Here is a 22,816-nt window from a genome sequence, read left to right as displayed (position 1 = left end):
CAAAAAAAGCCCAAATGGCATGTGCTTTCTACACTGTGCTCTTCAAAGTCTATCAGTGACTTTCCCCTCCAAATAAAATATCAGCAAACCCCAAAATGTAAATAGAGAGAACTGATGAACATGTTCCTGAAGCAGCTTGTTTGATGCTCCACAGCCTGATGAAAAAGACCTGATAGCAACGTGTAATTTAAGCATCTCTGGGTCCCCAGGTTGCTTTGGAATACAGTCCCAGGTGAACTGTGATTGATTCTACTGTGTTCACAGGAGGGACAGCAGGTTGAAACTTCCATTGGTTCATTCGTTAAACCACCTTGGAATTTGCCAACATGGGCTTTCTCTGCACGTGAGAAAAGCACCCAGGGCAAAGCTGAACACACCACCTGTCTCGTTAGATCTGGTGACATACAGAACCATTTGTTCTGTTCTCAGCACATAGCTAAAGATATTTTTAATTTAAAAAAAATAAGGTGCCATCCAAATGGTATCTCCATTTTTATCTAAACCGAGCTCTTCTAACCCGTTATCACATTAAGGGGAGAAATCTCCTGCCTGCATTAGCTGATGGATCTACTTCCCAGAATGGACAGAGGAGTCTGGGTGGTTTGTCTTATTCAATATTATGTTCTCCTGTCTGAACAGTCTCAATCGGATTCCCCTATAATTAGCCATGATGATAATGATACTATGTTACCCAACATAATTTTTAACCTTTCAAAGCCCTTCAATGCTGTCTGCAGTGGTATCCAACCCCAACACCTCCCTCCATGGACTCACCCACCTACCCATCCCCCAGATACCCACTGCTCCATCCACCCACCCATCCATCCATCCACCCACCCATGCATCCATAAAAAATAAAAATAAAAAAAATAAAAGACAAAAAAAAGCCCTTCAATGCTTATTTCATTTGACCATAAAAGAAATCCTGAAAAAGACGCAGGTTGGGGAAAGTATTAATTACATTAATTATCATCTCTTTTAAAGAAGACATAAGTAGAGCCCAGGTTTGCCAACTCCTAGGTGGGCCCACTGGCTATGAGAGACCAGGACAGCTTCTGCTGGCAAAAAAAAAAGCTTCAGGACAAACCTCAGGAGGACTTTTAAATTTCTTCCAATATGAAGCTTCATCCTTGATAATTAACACCAGATAATGGATGATATTTCATTGCATTTTGTGACACATCTAGAATTTACCAAGCGCGTTCACATATTAGATTGAATCACATGAAGTTGCCAATATTTGGCTCTTTTTGACTTTCAAAAGCAATTTCATATGATCTGCCCTAATACTTTACAAATTTCAACCTTCTGTAGAATAAATAGGTCCAAGCTGTTAAGTTTATTTCAGATCTGGAAAATGTAAACAGCAGGAGTAAATCTAATTACATGCGTGTGTTTATAGATAATAAAGCATAAATCATTTGGCTTAGCCATTTAGGTACAATTCCCAAAGTGCTCTCAGAATATAAACAAACAAAGAAGAAGCTATAAACATTAAGTACCTAGCCTCAAACTTGCCTCTTATTAGCTTCATTTTTCTCATCAATGGATTATCTCTGTAGGTACTTAGCTAACACAAACCATTTCCAAGCCCACTTCCAGATACTCAGAATGCAAGTAATAACAACTTCCTTTATGCCTTTTATGTAAGCTCTTAACAAGGAAATTATGGACGTTTATTCACTTAAACTGATTTTTCTGATTTCTACTTTTCCTTCCAACCTCTTTGTAGCCACATGGACAATTTAATTGCATTATGTATTGCATTGTAATAGTGTTGTAATAACAAAATGATTCCATGCTAATTTCCCATCACTGCTACTGCTTGCCCCTTCCCAGAGGGTAGATTTCTACCATTCAAAGAGTCTGGACATTTTGCAGAATTTCTGTGGCCCTAACTAGTAAAGCTCTATCTGCCCCCAAAATAGTTTTATAAACTGTGTGAAATAACCGTATTCTAGCAGTATGTTCCTCTATATACTTAAGTTTCAGGGCTCGAACTTCCCATGTGGTTTAACAAAAACTAGGCACTTCTTAAGAAAGCATATTATAGAATTCAACTTCTACCAGTGTTGTATCAGGCTTGATTTAAAAAAAACAATAATTCAGAAAAAACTCATAAACCCACTAAGTTGGATCAACTGTGCCAGCTACAACGCTATTTAAATTTCTCCTCCCTGCTGAGATCATTTCCCTGAAGGCTTAAGGCTTCAGTGTCCGCCATGGTCTTCAACTTAACTTCTGCTGTCTTTGCAACATCACCCCTTCCCTCAGAGTGCAAAGGTTAGATGATGGTCCAAAGTGGTACTGGACCCACAGTGGATACGAGTCAGTCTTGCCTCTGTTTTTTACTGAAATGGCTTAATAAAAGATGGAGACCCCAGAAGGACTAACCTGGCCTTCCTGACTCTATTTTTCTCCACCTGGCTGCCCGTCTGACCCCGATCATGTTCCCTTTTCCCTTCATCTTGTAGCTACCATGTATGAGAAAGCTGGGAAAGGTATGAGAAAATATGTAATGGATCAGAAGAAAGCCCTGCCACCTTCTGCACCTGGGGAAGTGGACCCTTAAACTTGTTTTGGGTGGGAAGAGAATAGTGTCGAAATAGCCTTTCTATGTATTTTTACAAAATCCCCAGCAGGAGTCAACCAATTCACTAGGGGTATGTGAGGAGGAAGAGAATGATAACACTGGTGAGGATGAAAAGCGATGTGTAAATAAACGTTTCTACCTCTGGAAAGCACTGACAACAAACTGAAGCTCAAGCCAAGGACCAGGACAAAATCCAGGACTTCCAGTGGCAGGCAGCATCTCTGGAGGGGCTGCATCTGGAGGCAGCTCTGTGAGAAGAGCATAGGCTTGTGGGGGCAGGCAGTTCTGGGCTCCAGACTTGGCTGGGCCACTCGTGGGTTGCACCTTCACACAAGTTCATTCACCTCAGCTTCCTGGGCTACAACTGTGACAAAAACGCTTAGTTCAAACTGTAGAGATGAAATGAGATCATCTGTGCACTGCTCCAGTACAATGTGAGTAAATATCCTTTCCCCTTTACCCCCTTAATTTTTCTTAGAATGACCATAAGGAAACTAACAAAACCTACTTTGCAACCTGAGGAGAATTTCTACAAGAACAATGAAGTTAAGGAAGCTAATGTGAAATCTGCTCTTCAGTGAATGCAACTTATCTCCAGAGAGTCTGTCACCAAGCACATTTTTGTGTCCTCTGTCTGACCGCACTGAAAATTACTTTTCCCCAACCTGCTTACATAGTTTAGAAATATTTCAATGTGAACTCTGGGGGAGAAATCATGTAATTAATATTGAGATAAAGTCTTCAAAAAGAGCAAACTCTTCTCTCCACAATGAACATTGCTCCCCTTGGTACAATTCATCTGTCCTGAGCTAGGTCGCACAGACTGTGACCCCAGAATCCCAAAGAACTGTGTAGTGTGAGCTGGATCTGGGCTGGCGAACAGCTCTCAACAAATGGAGTCAGTTTGTTGGTTCATTTGCAGTGGGAAGAAACATTAATTATAACTTCAGGAGCATCTGGATGAACTACAGTTAAACAAAGAACCCCCAAAGTGCTCTGTGAAAGAAATGAAGACGGATTAGTGGGGGAAGTGTATTGAGAGATGCCCCCAAAGCAGGAGAGGCATGAGGAAGAGAAGCCCAGGGATGTGGATGGGCAGGGTACTGGGGGCACTACCTTGATAGGGAATGCAAGGAGGAAAATTGGCAGCGAGAAATTTTCTGTTCCAGGTGCATGACCAGGGGAACTTTCTTGATTAATAGACTTTATTTTTTAGAAAAATTTTAGATTTATGGAAAAATTGAGCATGTTGTAAAGAGAGTTCCATGTACCACATCCGGTCCCCATATAGTTTCCCATTATTAATATCTTACATTAATACGGCACCTTTGTTAATAAACCAGTATTGATACATTGTTATTAATTAAAGCCCACAGTTTATTCAGATTTCCTTAGATTTCACCTAATGTCCTTTTTCTGCTCCAGGTACCACATTACATTTAGTTGTTACGTCTCCTTAGGTTCTTCTTGGCTTTGATGATATTTCAGAGTTTCCTTGTTTTTGATGACCTTGAGAGTTTTGAGGAGTACTGGTCAGGTATATTATAGGATGTCTCTCTATTGGGATTTGTATGATGTTTCCCCCATGATAAGAATTGGGGGGGAGGAGCTTCAAGATGGCGGAAGAGTAAGATGTGGAGATCACCTTCCTCCCCACAAATACATCATAAATACATCTACATGTGCAACAACTCCTACAGAACACCTACTGAACGCTGGCAGAAGACCTCAGACCTCCCAAAAGGCAAGAAACTCCCCACGTACCTGGGTAGGGCAAAAGGAAAAAGAAAAAATGGAGACAAAAGAATAGGGACAGGACCTGCACCTCTGGGAGGGCGCTGTGAAGGAGGAAAGGTTTCCACACACTAGGAAGGCCCTTCGCAGGCGGAGACTGCGGGGGGCAGAGGGAGAAAGCTTCGGAGCCATGGAGGAGAGCGCAGCCACAGGGGTGCGGAGGGCAAAGCAGAGAGATTCCCACACAGAGGATCAATGCTGACCAGCACTCACCAGCCCGAGAGGCTTGTCTGCTCACCCGCCGGGGTGGGCGGGTGCTGGGAGCTGAGGTTCGGGCTTCGGTCGGATCGCAGGGAGAGGACTGGGGTTGGCAGCGTGAACACAGCCTGAAGGGGTTAGCGCACCACAGCTAGCCGGGAGGGAGACCAGGAAAAGATCTGGAGCTGCCGAACAGGCAAGAGACTTTTTCTTGCCTCTTTGTTTCCTGGTGCGCGAGGAGAGGGGATTCAGAGTGCCACCTAAACGAGCTCCAGAGACGGGCGTGAGCTGCGACTATCAGCGCGGACGCCAGAGATGGGCATGAGACGCTAAGGCTGCTGCTGCCGCCACCAAGAAGCCTGTGTGCAAACACAGGTCACTCTCCACACCGCCCCTCCCAGGAGCCGGTGCAGCCCGCCACGGCCAGGCTCCCGTGATCCGGGGACAACTTCCCCGGGAGAACACACAGTGTGCCTCAGGCTGCTGCAACGTCACGCCGGCCTCTGCCACCGTAGGCTCGCCCCGCATCCGTACCCCTCCCTCAACCACCCCCACCGGGCCTGAGTGAGCCAGAGCCCCCGAAGCAGCTGCTCCTTTAACCCCATCCTGTCTGAGCGAAGAATAGACGCCCTCAGGCGACCTACACGCAGAGGCGGGCCCAAATCCAAAGCTGAACCCCAGGAGCTGTGCGAACAAAGAAGAGAAAGGGAAATCCCTCCCAGCAGCCTCAGGAGCAGCGGATTAAATCTCCTCAGTCAACTTGATGTGCCTGCATCTGTGGAATACCTGAAAAGATAACGAATCGTCCCAAATTGAGGCGGAGGACGTTGGAAGCAACGATATATATATTTTTTCCTTTTTCTCTTTTGTGAGTGTGTATGTGTATGCTTCTGTGTGTGATTTTGTCTGTATAGCTTCACTTTTACCATTTGTCCTAGGGTTCTGTCTGTCCGTTTTTGTTTTTTTTTTAGTATAGTTTTTAGCACTTGTTATCATTGGTGGATTTTTTTTTTGGTTTGTTTGCTCTCTTCTTTCTTTCTTTTTTTTATTATTTAAAAAAATTTTTTTTAATATTTATTTTTTATTTTAATAACTTTATTTTATTGTACTTTCTCTTTCTTTCTCCCTTTTATTCTGAGCCATGTCGATGACAGTGTCTTGGTGCCCAGGCCAGGTGTCAGGCCTGTGCCTCTGAGGTGGAAGAGCCGAGCAAGGACATTGGTCCACCAGAGACCTCCCAGCTCCTCGGAATATCAAAAGGTGAAAATCTCCCAGAGATCTCCATCTCAACGCCAAGACCCAGCTCCACTCAACGACCAGCAAGCTACAGTGCTGGACACCCTATGCCAAAAAACTAGCAAGACAGGAACACAACCCCACCCATCAGCAGAAAGGCTGCCTAAAATCAAAATTAAGTCACAGACACCCTAAAACACACCACCTGCCCAGCAGAAAAACAAGGTCCCGCCTCATCCACCAGAACACAGGCACTAATCCCCCCCACCAGGAAGCCTACACAACCCACTGAACCAACCTTAGCCACTGCGGGCAGACACCAAAAACAACGGGAACTATGAACCTGCAGCCTGCAAACAGGAGACCACAAACACAGTAAGTTAAGCAAAATGAGAAGACAGAGAAACACACAGAAGATGAAGGAGCAAGGTAAAAACCCACCAGACCAAACAAAAGAAGAGGAAATAAGCAGGCTACCTGAAAAAGAATTCAGAGTAATGATAGTAAGGATGATCCAAAATCTTAGAAGTAGAATGGAGAAAATAAAAGAAATCTTTAACAAGGACCTAGAAGAACTAAAGGGCACACAAACAATGATGAGCAACACAATAAATAAAATTAAAAATTCTCTAGAAGGGATCAATAGGAAAATAACTGAGGCAGAAGAACAGATAAGTGAACTGGAAGATAAAATAGTGGAAATAACTACTGTAGAGCAGAATAAAGAAAAAAGAATGAAATGAATTGAGGACAGTATCAGAGACCTCTGGGACAACATTGAACGCACCAACATTCGAATTATAGGGGTCCCAGAAGAGGAAGAGAAAAAGAAAGGGACTGAGAAAATATTTGAAGAGATCATAGTTCAAAACTTCCTAAATATGGGAAGGGAAATAGTTAATTAAGTCCAGAAAGCACAGAGAGTGCCATACAGGATAAATCCAAGGAGAAACACACCAAGACACATATTAATCAAACTATCAAAAATTAAATACAAAGAAAAAATATTAAAAGCAGCAAGGGAAAAACAACAAATAATATACAAGGAAAACCCCATAATGTTAACAGCTGATCTTTCAGCAGAAACTCTGCAAGCCAGAAGGGAGTGGCAGGACATATTTCAAGTGATGAAGGAGAAAAACCTACAACCAAGATTACTCTACCCAGCTAGGATCTCATTCAGATTTGACAGAGAAATTAAAACCTTTACAGACAAGCAAAAGCTAAGAGAAGTCAGCACCACCAAACCAGCTTTACAACAAATGCTAAAGGAACTTCTCTAGGCAGGAAACACAAGAGAAGGAAAAGACCTACAATAACACACCCATAACAATTAAGAAAATGGTAATAGGAACATACACGTCGATAATTACCTTAAATGTAAATGGATTAAATGCTCCCACCAAAAGACACAGACTGGCTGAATGGATACAAAAACAAGACCCGTATATACGCTGTCTACAAGAGACCCACTTCAGACCTAGGGACACATACAGACTGAAAGTGAGGGGATGGAAAAAGATATTCCATGCAAATGGAAATCAAAAGAAAGCAGGAGTAGCAATTCTCCTATCAGATAAAATAGACTTTAAAACAAAGACTATTACAAGAGACAAAGAAGAACACTACATCATGATCAAGCATCAATCCAAGAAGAAGATGTAACAATTGTAAATATATATGCACCCAACATAGGAGCACCTCAATACATAAGGCAAATACTAACAGCCATAAAAGGGGAAATCGACAGTAACACAATCATAGTAGGGGACTTTAACACCCCACTTTCACCAATGGGCAGATCATCCAAACTGAAAATAAATAAGGAAAAACAAGCTTTAAATGATACATTAAACGGGATGGACTTAATTGACATTTATAGGACATTCCATACAAAAACAACAGAATACACTTTCTTCTCAAGTGCATGGAACATTCTCCAGGATAGATCGTATCTTAGGTCACAAATCAAGCCTTGGTAAATTTAAGAAAATTGAAATCCTATCAAGTAACTTTTCCAACCACAATGCTATGAGACTAGATATCAATTACAGGAAAAAAATCTGCAAAAAATACAAACACATGGAGGCTAAACAATATACTACTTAATAACCAAGAGATCAGTGAAGAAATCAAAGGAGAAATAAAAAAAATGCCTAGGAACAAATGACAATGAAAACACAATGACCCAAAACCTATGGGATGCAGCAAAAGCAGTTCTAAGAGGGAAGTTTATAGCAATACAATCCTACCTGAAGAAACAAGAAACATCTCAAATAAACAACCTAACCTTACACCTAAAGCAATTAGAGAAAGAAGAACAAAAAAAAAACCAAAGTTAGCAGAAGGAAAGAAATCATAAAGATCAGATCAGAAATAAATGAAAAAGAAATGAAGGCAACGATAGCAAAGATCAATAAAACTAAAAGCTGGTTCTTTGAGAAGATAAACAAAATTGATAAACCATTAGCCAGACTCATCTAGAAAAAAAGGGAGAAGACTCAAATCAATAGAATTAGAAATGAAAACGGAGAAGTAACAACTGACACTGCAGAAATACAAAGGATCATGAGAGATTACTACAAGCAACTATATGCCAATAAAATGGACAACCTGGAAGAAATGCACAACCTTCTGACACTGAACCAGAAAGAAATAGAAAATATGAACAGACCAATCACAAGCACTGAAATTGAAACTGTGATTAAAAATCTTCCAACAAACACAAGCCAGGACCAGATGGCTTCACAGGCCAATTCTATGAAACATTTAGAGAAGAGCGAACACATATCCTTCTCAAACTCTTCCAAAATATAGCAGAGGGAGGAACACTCCCAAACTCATTCTACGAGGCCAGCATCACCCTGATACCAAAAGCAGATAAAGATGTCACAAAGAAAGAAAACTACAGGCCAATATCACTGATGAACATAGACGCAAAAATCCTCAACAAAATTACTAGCAAACAGAATCCAAGAGCACATTAAACAGATCATACACCATGATCAAGTGGGGTTTACCCCAGGAATGCAAGGATTCTTCAATATACACAAATCAATCATCAATCAATCATTGTGATACACCATATTAACAAATTGAAGGAGAAAAACCATATGATCATCTCAGTAGATGCAGAGAAAGCTTTCGACAAACTTCAACACCCATTTATGATAAAAACCCTCCAGAAAGTAGGCATAGAGGGAACTTACCTCAACATAATAAAGGCCATATATGACAAACCCACAGTCAACATCGTCCTCAATGGTGAAAAATTGAAACCATTTCCACTAAGATCAGGAACAAGACAGGTTGCCCACTCTCACCACTATTATTCAACATAGTGTTGGAAGTGTTAGCCACAGCAATCAGAGAAGAAAAAGAAATAAAAGGAATCCAAATCAGAAAAGAAGAAGTAAAGCTGTCATTGTTTGCAGATGATATGATACCATACATAGAGAATCCTAAAGATGCTACCAGAAAACTACTAGAGCTAATCAATGAATCTGGTAAAGAAGCAGGATACAGAATTAATGCACAGAAATCTCTTGCATTCCTATACACTAATGATGAAAAATCTGAAAGTGAAATTAAGGAAACACTCCCATTTACCATTGCAACAAAAAGAATAAAATACCTAGGAATAAACCTACCTAAGGAGACAAAAGACCTGTATGCAGAAACCTATAAGACACTGATGAAAGAAATTAAAAATGATACAAACAGATGGAGAGATATACCATGTTCCTGGATTGGAAGAATCAACATTGTGAAAATGACTATACTACCCAAAGCAATCTACAGATTCAGTGCAATCCCTATTAAACTACCATTGGCATTTTTCACAGAACTAGAACAAAATATTTCACAATTTGTATGGAAACACAAAAGACCCCGAATAGCCAAAGCAATCTTGACAAAGAAAAACGGAGCTGGAAGAATCAGGCTCCCTGACTTCAGACTATACTACAAAGCTACAGTAATCAAGACAGTATGGTACTGGAACAAAAACAGAAATATAGATCAATGAAACAGGATAGAAAGCCCAGAGATAAACCCACGCACATATGGTCACCTTATCTTTGATAAAGGAGGCAAGAATATACAGTGGAGAAAAGAGAGCCTCTTCATTAAGTGGTGCTGGGAAAACTGGACAGCTACATGTAAAAGAATGAAATTAGAACACTCCCTAACACCATACACAAAAATAAACTCAAAATGGATTAAAGACCTAAATGCAAGGCCAGATACTATAAAACTCTTAGAGGAAAACATAGGCAGAACACTCTATAACATAAATCACAGCAAGATCCTTTTTGACTCACCCGCTAGAGAAATGGAAATAAAAACAAAAATAAACAAGTGGGACCTAATGAAACCTAAAAGCTTTTGCACGGCAAAGGAAACCATAAACAAGATGAAAAGACAACCCTCAGAACGGGAGAAAATACTTGCAAAGGAAGCAACTGACAAAGGATTAATCTCCAAAATGTACAAGCAGCTCATGCAGCTCAATATCAGAAAAACAACCCAATCCAAAAATGGGCAGAAGACCTAAATAGACATTTCCCCAAAGAAGATATACAGATTGCCACCAAACACATGAAAGAATGCTCAACATCATTAATCATTAGAGAAATGCAAATCAAAACTACAGTAAGGTATCACCTCACACCAGTCAGAATGGCCATCATCAAAAAATCGACCAACAATACATGATGGAGAGGGTGTGGAGAAAAGGGAACCCTCTTGCACTGTTGGTGGGAATGTAAATTGATACAGCCACTATGGAGAACAGTATGGAGGTTCCTTAAAAAACTAAAAATAGAACTACCATATGACCCAGCAATCCCACTACTGGGCATATACCCTGAGAAAACCATAGTTAAAAAAGAGTCCTGTACCACAATGTTCAATGCAGCTCTTTTTACAATAGCCAGGACATGGAAGCAACTGAAGTGTCCATCAACAGATGAATGGGTAAAGAAGATGTGGCACATATATACAATGGAATATTACTCAGCTGTAAAAAGAAACGAAATTGAGTTATCTGTAGTGAGGTGGATGGACCTAGAGTCTGTCATACAGAGTGAAGTAAGTCAGAAAGAGAAAAAGAATTACCGTATGCCAACACATATATTTGGAATCTTAAAAAAAAAAAAAAAAGGTCATGAGGAATCTAGGGGCAGGACGGTAATAAAGACGCAGACCTACTAGAGAATGGACTTGAGGACACCGGGAGGGGGAAGGGTAAGCTGGGACAAAGTGAGACAGTGGCATGTACAAATATACACTACCAAATGTAAAAGAGATAGCTAGTGGGAAGCAGCTGCATAGCACAGGGAGATCAGCTCAGTGCTTTGTGACCACTTAGAGGGGTGGGAGGGACAAAGATGCAAGAGGGAAGAGATATGGGGGTATATGTATATGTATAGCTGATTCATTTTGTTATAAAGCAGAAACTAACATACCATTGTAAAACAATTATACTCCAATAAAGATGTTAAAAAAAAAAAGAATGGGGTTACGAGGTTTGGGTAAGTTTAGGAGGATGATCATAGAGCTAAGAATGTATTATCATATCAAGGTACATACTATTAATGTTTTAAGGCTGTTGATGTTGACCTTGATCACCTGTCAGATTTCTCCACTGTGAAGTTATTTTCTCACCACCTTTTCCATACTGTCCTCTTTAGAAGGCAGTCACAATGTGAAATTAAGAAAATAGAAGTTATGCACCCCAGGAGAATTTTTTAGAACAAAACTAATATTTAATCCTAAATGATCTACATGCTACTATCCTCCAATTAGTATCTTTGAATAGTTAGGAGAAGTTTGCTGCACACAAATGCCAGGCATGAGAATTATTTAGGGGAAACCAAGGAGAGGGGGCTGGTAACTCTACGTGGATCCACACAGGGCAGAGAGAGAAGTACAGCTACAGATGAGCCACACATGTGACCAAGAGCTCAGGAGCAACTAGAAATCAGAGCAAGAGAGGACCCTGAGACCAGAAGCCACCAGGACTTCAGAGCACCCAGGATGGAGTTCAAGTCTATTTTATGTACATTTCACTGAACAAAGTCACCTAAGTAACATCTGAGTTACACATTTACGTACACTTTATGTATTTATTTAAATAGCTACTAAAAGACAGGCACTGCAGTAGGTGCAGAGTTGGTGGGGAAAGGCACAAAGATGAATTGAACACTGCTTCTTCTTTAAAGAAACTTAAGGAAATTTAAATACTACCAACTTGATAATCCTTTCATTCTTGTACTTGCTCAGTTCTTTCATTGGTTTATTACCTTCATAATATGCCAGGGTCAACCAGGAGCTATGCCAAGAAGTGGGTGGGGGAGACAGATTGAGATGGTGGAGTAGGGAGACCCTGAGCTCACCTCCTCCCACGGGCACATCAAAATTACAACTACTTATAGGGCAACTATCTGTGAGAATGACCTGGAAACTAGTAGAAAAGATTTTCCACAACTAAAGATATAAAGAAGGAGCCTCAATGAGACAAGCGGGAGGGGTGGAGACACAGTCTAGTCAGGATCCACAGCCCTGGGTCAGCAACCCACCAACAGGAGGGATATCACAACTGCAGAAGCCCTCCCTGAGGAGTGAGGGGGTCCCCGTTCCACATCAGGCTCCTCAGCCCAGGGGTCTCCCAGTGGGAAGATGAGCCCCCCAGCATGTCTGGCTTTGAAACAAGTGGGGCTTGTTCAAGAGAGCTAGAAGGCTATAGGAAACAGAGACTCCAGTCTTAAAGGTCATGCACAAAATCTCACTCTCTGAGTCCCAGTAGTTTGACGAAGTGGGCAGTTTGACAAACTCCCTTGCTGATCTTGAAGAATTTCCCAGAGAGGCAGAAGGCAGCTGGGACTCCCCCTAGGGACAGAGATACTGGTGGCAGCCATTCTGGGGATCTTGATCTACCACGCTGACAATGGTGCTGGCAAGCACCATTTGGGAATCCTCCCTCTAGCCAATTAGCACTGGGGGCTTGCCCCCCAGTAGTACCCACCAGCAGGTCCGCAGCAGAGGCATATCACCAGGCATCACAGCAACTCATGCTGGAGGCCTGTCCCACCCACCAGCGCACTGACAGCGACTGCATGAGACAGCCAGGCCGAGGGCCAGCCCTGCTTACCAGCACACTCACAGTAATCAGCCCCAGCACAACAGAAGCATGATTTAGCCCACATAAGGGACACCCCTAGAGCATCGAGCTCCGGTGGCCAGAGGGGAGTACACTGCTGGGCCCCGTAGAGCATCTCCTACATGAGGCCACTTCTCCAAGACTGGGAGATGTAACAGACACACCTCACACACAGAAATAAACATAAACAAAGAGATCCGGGCAAACTAAGAGATAGAGGAATATGTTCCTAACAAAGGAACAAGAACAAAACCTCAGAAAAAGAACTAAACAAAATGGTGATAAGCAATCTACCTAATAAAGAGTTTAAGGTAATGATTAAAAAGATACTTACTGAACTCAGAAGAATGAATGAATACAGTGAGAATTTCAACCAAAAGTTAGAAAATATAAAAAAGAATCAATCAGAGATGAAGAATACAATAACTGAAATGAAAAATACACTAGAAGCAATCAACAGTAAATTAGATGATACAGAGAAATGGATCATTGATCTGGAAGACAGAGTAGTGGAAATCACCCAAGTTGAACAGAAAAAAAAAAAATGTTTTTTTTTTTTTAAGTGAGGATCGTTTAAGAGACATCTGGGACAACATCAAGTGTACTAATATTTGCTCTATAAGGGTCCCAGAAGGAGAAAAGAAAGAGAAAGGTGCAGAGAACTTCTTTGAAGAAAAAATAGCTAAAAATTTCCCTAGCTTGTAAAAGGAAACAGACATCCAGGTCCAGGAAGCACAGAGAGTCCTAAACAAGATGAACCCAAAGAGATCCACACCAGTACACATTATAATTAAAATGTCAAGAATTAAAAATAAAGAGAAAATATTAAAAGCACCAAGAGGATAGCAACTACTTACAGACGTTCCCATTAACACTATCAGCTGACTTTTCAGCAGAAACTTTGCAGCCCAGAAAGGAGTGGCACAATATAGTCAAGTTAATGAAAGGGAAAAACATACAACAAAGAATACTCTACCTGGCAAGATTATCATTCAGATTTGAAGAAGAGGTAAGAAGTTTTACAGACAAACAAAACTAAAAGAGTTCACCACCACTAAACTAGCTTTACAAGAAATGTTTAAGGGACTTTTTTAAAGTGAAAAAGAAAAGGTCACAACTAGACATATGAAAATTTTGAAAGGAAAATCTCACTGGTAAAGATCAACATATAACAAAGGTAATAGATCAACCACTTATTAAGCTAGTAGAAAGGTTAAAAGACAAAAGTAGTAAAATCATCTTAAAATCATCACGTCTATATATAGATTATTATATATAAACTTCATGGTAACTACAAACCAAAAATTTGTAATAGATACACAAAAAAATAGAAAAGAATCCAAACATAACACAAAAGGCAGTCATTTAATCACAGGAGAAGAGAGCAAGAAAGGAACAGAGAAGAACTACAAAAACAGCCAAAAAACAATCCACAAATGGCAATAAGCACACACCTATTGAAAATTCCTTTAAATGTAAATGAATTAAATGCTCTAATCAAAATATATAGAGGGGCTGAAAAAAAAAACCAAGACTCATATATATGCTGCCTACAAGAGACTCACTTCAGATGTAAAGACACATGCAGACTGAAAATGAAGGACTGGAAAAAGATATTCCATGCAAATGGAAATTAAAAAGAGAGCTGGGGTAGCAATATTTATATCAGACAAAACAGACTTTAAAACAAAAACTGTAACAAGAGACAAAGAAGGACATTACATAATGAGAAAGGGATCAATTCAAGAAGATATAACAATTATAAATATATGTGCACCCAACATAGGAGCACCTAAATACATAAAGCAAATATTAACATAATGTGAAAAACTGACAGTAACACAATAATACAGTAAGTCCTCTACATACAAACAAGTTCCATTCTGCGAGCAAGTTCATAAGTCCAATTTGTTCATAAGTCTAACAAAGTTAGCCTAGGTACACAACTAACACAATCAGCTATATAGTACTGTACTATAATAGGTTTATAATACTTTTCACACAAATAATACATAAAAAAACACAAAAAATAAAGAAAACATTTTAAATCTTACAGTACAGTACCTTGAAAAGTACAGTAGTACAGTACAACAGCTGGCATAGAGGGGCTCGCATCGAGTGAACAGGCAAGAAGAGTTACTGACTGGAGGAGGGAGAGGAGGTGGGAGATGGTAGAGCTGAAGGATCCTCAGCAATAGGAGACGGAGGGCAAGCTGCAGTTTCACTCACGCCTGACACTGATGGCACAGGTTCTGGTTCCTTGCTGGATTCAATTCTATCTACGCTCTTGAAAAAACGATCCAGTGATGTCTGTGTAGTACCTCTTTTTTTCTCATCATAGATGACACGGTAGCACTGGACTGCATTCTGAGTGGCTGCTGCAACCCTTGTGTACCATTCTACGTTCGGGTCCTATGCCTCAAAAACTAACAGTGCCTCCTCAAATAAAGAAAATCCCCTTGCCATTTCCTGCATAGTGAATCACTTCAGTTCTTCAGTTACTTCTTCTTCCTCTTGTCTCTCTTCATTCTTTCTCTGGGCCTCCAATTCCATCAGGTCTTCTTTAGTAAGCTCCTTGTGTTGCACAGCAAGTTCCATCATTACCGCTTGGCGCTTCTTAGCAGTACCAGCTACATCATCATTGCTTTTACACTTGCTTCTGGACATCCTAGGCTTGAAATAAAAATACTGTACTACTGTACAGTACTGTACTGTAGAGTACACAAAAGCACAACCACTTATAGAGGATGCATGCACGTGACAATGTACACCAGACACGTGAACTAACTTACGTGATGGGACATGTGAACACACGTTCGCATCTTTGAAAGTTCACAACTTGAAGGTTCATATGTAGGGGACTTAGTGTAGTAGAGTACTTTAACACACCAGCTACATCAAGGGACAGATTATCCAGACAGAAGATCAATAAGGAAACATCAGCCTTAAATGACACATTAGATCAGATAGAATTAATAGGTATATACAGAATATTTTTATCCCCAAGCAGTAGAATACATTCTTTTCAGATGCATGGATTAAAGACTTAAATGTCAGATCTGAAACCATAAAACCTCCAGAAGAAAACCTAGGAAGTATGCTCTTTGACATCTGTCTTAGCAATATTTGGGGGGATCTGTCTTTTCTGGCAAGGGAAACAAAAGCAAAAATAAACAAATGGGACCACATAAAACTAAAAACTTTTTGCACAGTGAAGGAAGCCATTAACAAAACAAAAAGGCAACCTACTGAATGGAAGAAGATTATTTGCAAATAATATATCCAAAAAGGGGTTAATATCCAAAATATATCAGAAACTCATACAACTCAATATGAAAAAAACAAACAACCCAATTTAAAAAATGGGCAGAGGACCTGAATAAACATTTATCCAAAGAAGACATACAAATGACCAACAGACACATGAAAAGATGCTCAACATCACTAATCATCAGGGAAGTGCAAACCAAAACCACAATGAGAAACCACTTCACACCTGTAAGAATGGCTATCATCAAAAAGACAACTAATAACAAGTGTTGGTGAAGATGTGGAGAAAAGGGAACCCTAGTACACTGTTGGTGGGACTGTTAATTGGTGCAGCCACTATGGAAAACAGTATAAAGTTTCCTCAAAAAAATTAACAATAGAACTACACTACAATCCAGCAATTTCACTTCTGGGTATTTATCCAGAGAAAACAAAACACTTATTTGAAAAGATATACGCATCCCTATGTTCACTGCAGCATTATTTACAATAGCCAAGATGTGAAAGCAACCTAACGTCCATCAGTAGAATGGATAAAGAAGATGTGGTATATATAAACAATGGAATATGACTCAACCATAAAAAATAAAACCTTGACATTTGCAACAGCCTGGATGGATCTAGAGAGTATCATGCTAAGTGAAAAAAGTCAGACAAAGACAAGTACTGTATGATCTCACTTATATGTGCAATCTAAAAAACAGAACAAATGAACAAACAAAATAAAAACAGACTCAGATACAGAGAATAATGGGTGGTTGCCAAAGGGGTGGGGGACGGGGGCAGGGGTGGGTGAAATAGATGAAGGGGATTAAGAGGTACAAACTTCTAGTTATAAAATAAATAAGTCACGGGATGTAATATACAGCATAAGGAATATGTTCAGTAATAACTCTGTATGGAGACAGATGGTTACTAGACTTACCGTGATCATTTTGTAATGTATTTAAATGTCGAATCACTATATGGTACACCTGAAACTAACATTAATGTTGTACATCAACTATATTCAATAAAAAAAGAAGTGGCTGGGGGCAAAAACTTTAGTTCTTCCTGCCCCAATAATTTCTCCTCAAAAGCCAATTTAATTTTTTAAAGAGTATTCTTTGATATAATTTATCGCCATTCTATTAATTTTCCATAGAGTATAAAAAAAAGGTTTTTTGGAAATTTTTTAATTTTATGAATTTTGATACACAAACTAAGAAAACTAGTGTGTGCTTGCTTTACAAATGTGCCCTCAAGACAAGTAAGCCCTTATTCTACTCCCCACCTCCAGCAACAAGGCTACTGCCGCAAACACCCTTCTAAGCGGAAATTTTGGAGCCACCACATTTAATACAGGCAGGCAATATATTATTATGGCTTTTTGACAAATAAGAAAATGCAAGTACAGGAATAATGGGTGATTGCCCAAGGTTTTGGATTTGTAGGCCAAATACAGAACCAGGATGAGACCAACGCTGAGCCTGCCTGCCGAACCACACCACTTTCCATTTTTAAATATTTAATAGCCTAATGCTTACATGGACAGTTCAGACACAAGAGCCGATGCAAGCAGAAATGTAGTGACACTTTCCGCAAATTCTTTGTGTTCAAAACAGCAATAAGAGATAAAACAACTAAGGACATGTTGCCAAGAAGTAACTGCCATTCTGGAAATCACACACGCATTCACATGGTGGAAAGGTTTATGGGTACACCACTTTAGCTGTACCACAAAGGGCAGGAAATGGAAAAATAACACCTCTGGCCATTCTAATATTTTGAAATAAAACAAAATATGCATCTATGTAAGCTATAAATATAGATTCCATACATCATCAATGCAATTGACACATATATACAACACCATGGAACATTTGAACAAGAGGGAATCTTTGATCATCTCAAACAGGGGTTTTCAAAGCTTCTTAAGCCTTAGAACCCCGTGTCCAAATGAAATATTATAAAAATAAGTGTATCATTTTAGTTGAGTGGATTGGCCCAGTGACCCCCTTGGCTCTGAAAGGGATCAGATAAACACTCTTTGGAAACCACTTCTTTAATCCAATTTCCTTATTTTACAGGACTATTTGAAAATATGCCAAGATTAAGATAAAATTGTGTGAACTGCAGTAGTGTGTGTGTGCGTGTGTGTGTTACTCAACAGCCATGCGCTTATTTTTTCATGTTCCAAAAGTTTATAATATCTGCTAAAGCTTCTCAATCTTCAGCCTGCTAGGAATCACCTGGAGAGTTGTTAAAACACAGTTTTCTGAACCCCAACCCAGAGACGCTGATTCGGAAGATCAGGGTGTGGTCATGGATCTGCATTTCTAATCAGCTCCAAGGTGCTGCTGCTGCTCTGCCGCTGGTCTGGGAACCTCACCTTGAGTACCTGCACTCAAGGACAGCCTACAGATACAGCCTTGCACTAAAGGAAAATGAGGGCACCAGAAACCTCCCTTACAAGCTCTCACACCCAACACAGCAAAGGGCTTGCAAATACTTGCTGAACAAATGACCAGTTACTGAGACAGCTAGGATGTAAAGTGAGCTGCTCCACGGCATTGGATATAACACTTCTCACTGGAACAGTGCCCAGGTTGACCCTCCAAGGACCTCACATAAATAACCTCATGCCACACTTTCCAGGGTTCCTTTGTCCTCCGGTGGGTTTCAGTGAAGAGAATGTGGCTGTGTCTTCTATCTCCTTTACCTTTTATCTTCTCTTTGCACCTCCCATTCGTTCTCCAACCTGCTCCACCTGACCCTTATGGACTAAATCAATGGGTTCCCTTATCCCCTGACTTCCGGTTGGATTGTATCCATAGAAGGCACTGGCAGGAGGTTAGGAAGTTGGAGAAGGTTGAAGGTGCTGTTTGCATTGCCCCAGCTTCCTCCCTTCCAGGATGCCATGGGCTGGCAGTGCTCCTACCAAAGGGCACAGCTCCTATTGGATGGCCCTTTCCTTTCAGCCACTCTCTGTGGATTCTAGTAACTCTCCATCCCCTGACCTTTCAGGACTAGTGGGAGTAAAGGCTCCCAGCTGTAGCTAGCCCTGGGGTACTGCATTATCTCTTAATAGTTTCTATAAACCCTAGCCTCACTTTCATTTTGTTAAATTCTGCTTGAATGGCCAGCTCAAGGGTGCCTTCACTTCCTGATGGGACCCTGACTGGTAATATAAGGATGTTTCTTTGACTGCTCTCGTGAGAGGCCAGGGCTTGGGGACCTACCCTCACCCATGACTTACTCTCCCTATGCTAGTTGTAATTTAGTAAAACTACCTACCTCTTCTCTATCTCACACAGGGATGAGAAGATACAATAATTTATTTGAAATCAATGCACACTTTTAGAAACTCAAATGTTCATATCCAACTTAGTTGTAGCATTTGATATATACCATGACTTAAAAATTCAAAGCAATATACAAGTAAGTCTCACGTGGATTTTTTATACTTTGTAGTTTAATGGATGCAAGTATTTTGAAGGCTGATTCTTTCATTAGCAGTTTGCCTGTTATTCAATAAATGTTAGCTATTACTCAGAATATAAACTGAGCTCCTGTGATGTGCCAGTCACTGAGCCAGGCCCAGTATGTACCAAGGTGAACAGGACAATCTCCCCTCCTGCCGTCATAGAGATTCCAGTCCAGCAAAAAAAGGAGATATTCTAAAATAAATTACAAAATTTATTTTTAGGTTATTACTATGATAGGTGCTATGCAGGAGAAATGCCAATGCTGAGTACACAAGGCAAAGGGGCGGGATGGGGGAGGGGAATGTGGGGGAGGGGAGGGATGGGAAGTTGGGGAAGGGTATCCTGACTAAGCAGAGGAAATAGCAGGTTTACATGGACATACTTCATCTCACTACAGTCTTTTCTGAATCTTCTCCTAATGGAAATTCACATTTAAAGAAGAAACAAAGACACAGAAATCCAAGTCCTTTGAAAAGCCAAGGGAGGGACTTAGAGATGGAGAGGAAAAATAACTGTTTGCCCAGCCTGAAATGTTACTCAGAAATGGTTAAGGTGGAAAAAAAGAAACGTTGTGATCGTTACACATGTTTTCATACCAGGAGAACAAGCCTCTATTTTCTATTTTTGTCCTAAACTATTTTTATTCACTATCCACACTCTACTATGTTTAGATACCTCTGCTGAAAAACAAGTATTCTAAGAGAATTGAGAGGCTTTTTTTCTTTCCTTTAGGACATTTTTTGTTGGAATTGTTGTTTCCTAAAGAGTCATTCTAAGTGCTCAAAATGCTAAAAGGCACTAAAAAAATAATGAACGAATTTTCACAGAAGCTGAATTTTTCAAGCAACAAACTTGGTGCTAATGAGGGGATTTCAACGTGGCCCCTTAGATACAACCAATTTCAAACAGAAATCCCATTAAAGGCCCCACAGGTCAACACTCACAGGCAGGTGCATTCACTCTGGCGGCTTCTCTCAGGCAGACCTTGGCTCTGCTACAATGAACTCCCTCTTTATCACTCACGGGGGTCCTCTCACAGTGTGATGCACAGAATTTCCATCCTAGTTCAGCACAGGGCTATAGGGCACATTACTCACTTAAGTGAAATTAATGGAAGATTTTGGTACTGAAGATGGTCTTCAATTATTTAAGGACCAGGCTATAAAAGCTATAGGCAAGTCATGGTAAATAGAGCAGGAAATGAGAAAGCCCCCAGGCTTTGTCCTCTCTTCCTTCTCTCCCCACTCTGTACCCGTTCCCAACAAGCCCCTTGTCGTTTCTCAGTAGCTTTTTTGTTACGGGAGATGGCAGCCCATGTTACACGGTGACCAGTGGCCCAGATACAAATATTCTGCCCCCTCTCCAGAGAAATGCATATACATGCTTGTCAGTCTACATGTGGTGATCTTTTGAGTCCAGAAAATATGATTACTCATATATATCCCAACTACGTTTACCTCCTTTTCCTTTTTATTAATTTAAACAGATCCTATTATCTTGGTCAAGAAACTAGAGATTAAGAGCATGTGTATCAGAGCCAAGGTCAAACTATTTCCAAATGCCCCATCCAGGCTCCCAGCTACGATCACCATCTTCATTCTCATTACTGTCATTTACTGAGTCAGGTCCTGTCTTTTTTTTTTTTTTTTTTTTTGAGTCAGGTCCTGTCTTAAGTGCTTTAAGTCACTTATATTTCATTTCGCCTTCCCATGAATTCTATAAGGTGAATACTACAATAGTATTCTCCCGATTTTACCAATGAGAAAGCTGAAAAGAGATTAAGTTATGTGGGCAACGTCACCCAGGTAATAGATGGAAGACCTGGGATGTCATCCCAGGCCTATCTGATTCCACAAACCAGTCTCTACACCATAATGATGTTCGTTAAAACAGAACTTAACCCTTCAATCGAAGCATGTATTGTGTGTATGTGGTGGGGCAGGCGGGAGAGGGGGCGAGGGGAGCACTGTTTTATTGGTAATCTCTAATAAACCTTCGTGACTGTAAGCTCTGAGAGGGCAGGCATCCTACGTGTCTTATTTTCCATGGTATCCCAGATCCTAGCACAAGACTTGGCACACAGCAGGTGTTCAACAAAAGCCTGTTGAAGAAAAGACGGAAGGGAGGGAGAGGGGGAGGGTGGGAGGAAGGGAAGGAAGGAAGGAAGAAAGGAAGAAAGGAATGCAGGCTGACTCTCAAAGAAAACAGTACATTTGGTAAAGTAGATGAAATGTATAAGGGTCTGTAGCTCAGCTCCTGTATCTGAATGCTGTGGCCCTTTAAGAAATAAGGAGGCAGTTTTCCAGTTGTTCAGGGAGATAAAGGAGGAATGAACAAGATTGACAGCAAAATATTTGTCATACGGTTAATAGGGTACTCAGACCAATCGGTTTAGGCCACATATAAATTTGTAAAAAATACTCAGAGAGCAAAACCCCAGGGAAGTACAATGCAGTGGGCAGCTTTTCATTCCTGAAGATTCCAGTGGGGGTGGGTGGATGACCATTGGTAGCGGGACCCTGGGAGCAGCCATAAGGGACGAGTAAGTAAGCAGGAGGGCATCTTTTGGATAGCACTCATTCTGGAGATTCTTCTCTTTTTGCTAAAACCTAAAAAGGCTCATAAGGCCACCCCAACTCCAAAGTATGGAGAAGAATGCATTCTACACCACGAATGATGTAACATTCATTCCCGAACACAGGACAGAGTAATGAACAAAGATAGCGTTTATACTCTCGTGCAGCTCACAACAAATCGGCAAATAAACGTGAGAAGTACCAGGAAGTGATAAGTGCTATGCAGAGAATTAAAACCGGGTGCTGGAGGCTGTCACGGAGCTTATAGCAAATCAATAACTGAATCTGGGAAATATCAGTGTAGGATAAGGGCTCTGCAGAGAAGCCACGTGATTGACTTTAAAATGACACAGAATAAAAACAAGAAGTCATTCTGAGTTTTCTCAATAAAGCCAAAAAGCTACACTCTACTCTTCTTCCCTGAATTTATAGATAGACTTTTCCTTTCAGAATGCTGTGATAAGGGTACTGAGTTGGACTACAACAGCTCAAATCCTTATAAGACAGAGCCAGAACAGCA

The 22,816-nt window shown here is 40.6% G+C and overlaps 1 protein-coding gene across 7 annotated transcripts in view; it reads right to left on the bottom strand.

Moving 5' to 3' along the window:
• Positions 1-22,816, bottom strand: part of NCALD (neurocalcin delta) — a 432,634-nt gene that overhangs the window by 246,330 nt on the left and 163,488 nt on the right. For 2 of the 7 annotated variants that reach the window (XM_036830304.1, XM_036830306.1), the window contains exon 3: positions 19,844-19,912. The exons of the other annotated variants lie outside the window; for them this stretch is intronic. The gene's annotated coding sequence lies outside the window, so the exon portion shown is untranslated. The remainder of the gene's footprint in view (positions 1-19,843; positions 19,913-22,816) is intronic. 7 annotated transcript variants of the gene reach the window in all.

Source organism: Balaenoptera musculus, chromosome 17 (genome assembly GCF_009873245.2).
Source record: "Balaenoptera musculus isolate JJ_BM4_2016_0621 chromosome 17, mBalMus1.pri.v3, whole genome shotgun sequence".
In the NCBI taxonomy this organism is placed as follows: Eukaryota; Metazoa; Chordata; class Mammalia; order Artiodactyla; family Balaenopteridae; genus Balaenoptera; species Balaenoptera musculus.
This window is presented reverse-complemented; position numbering and strand designations above follow the sequence as displayed.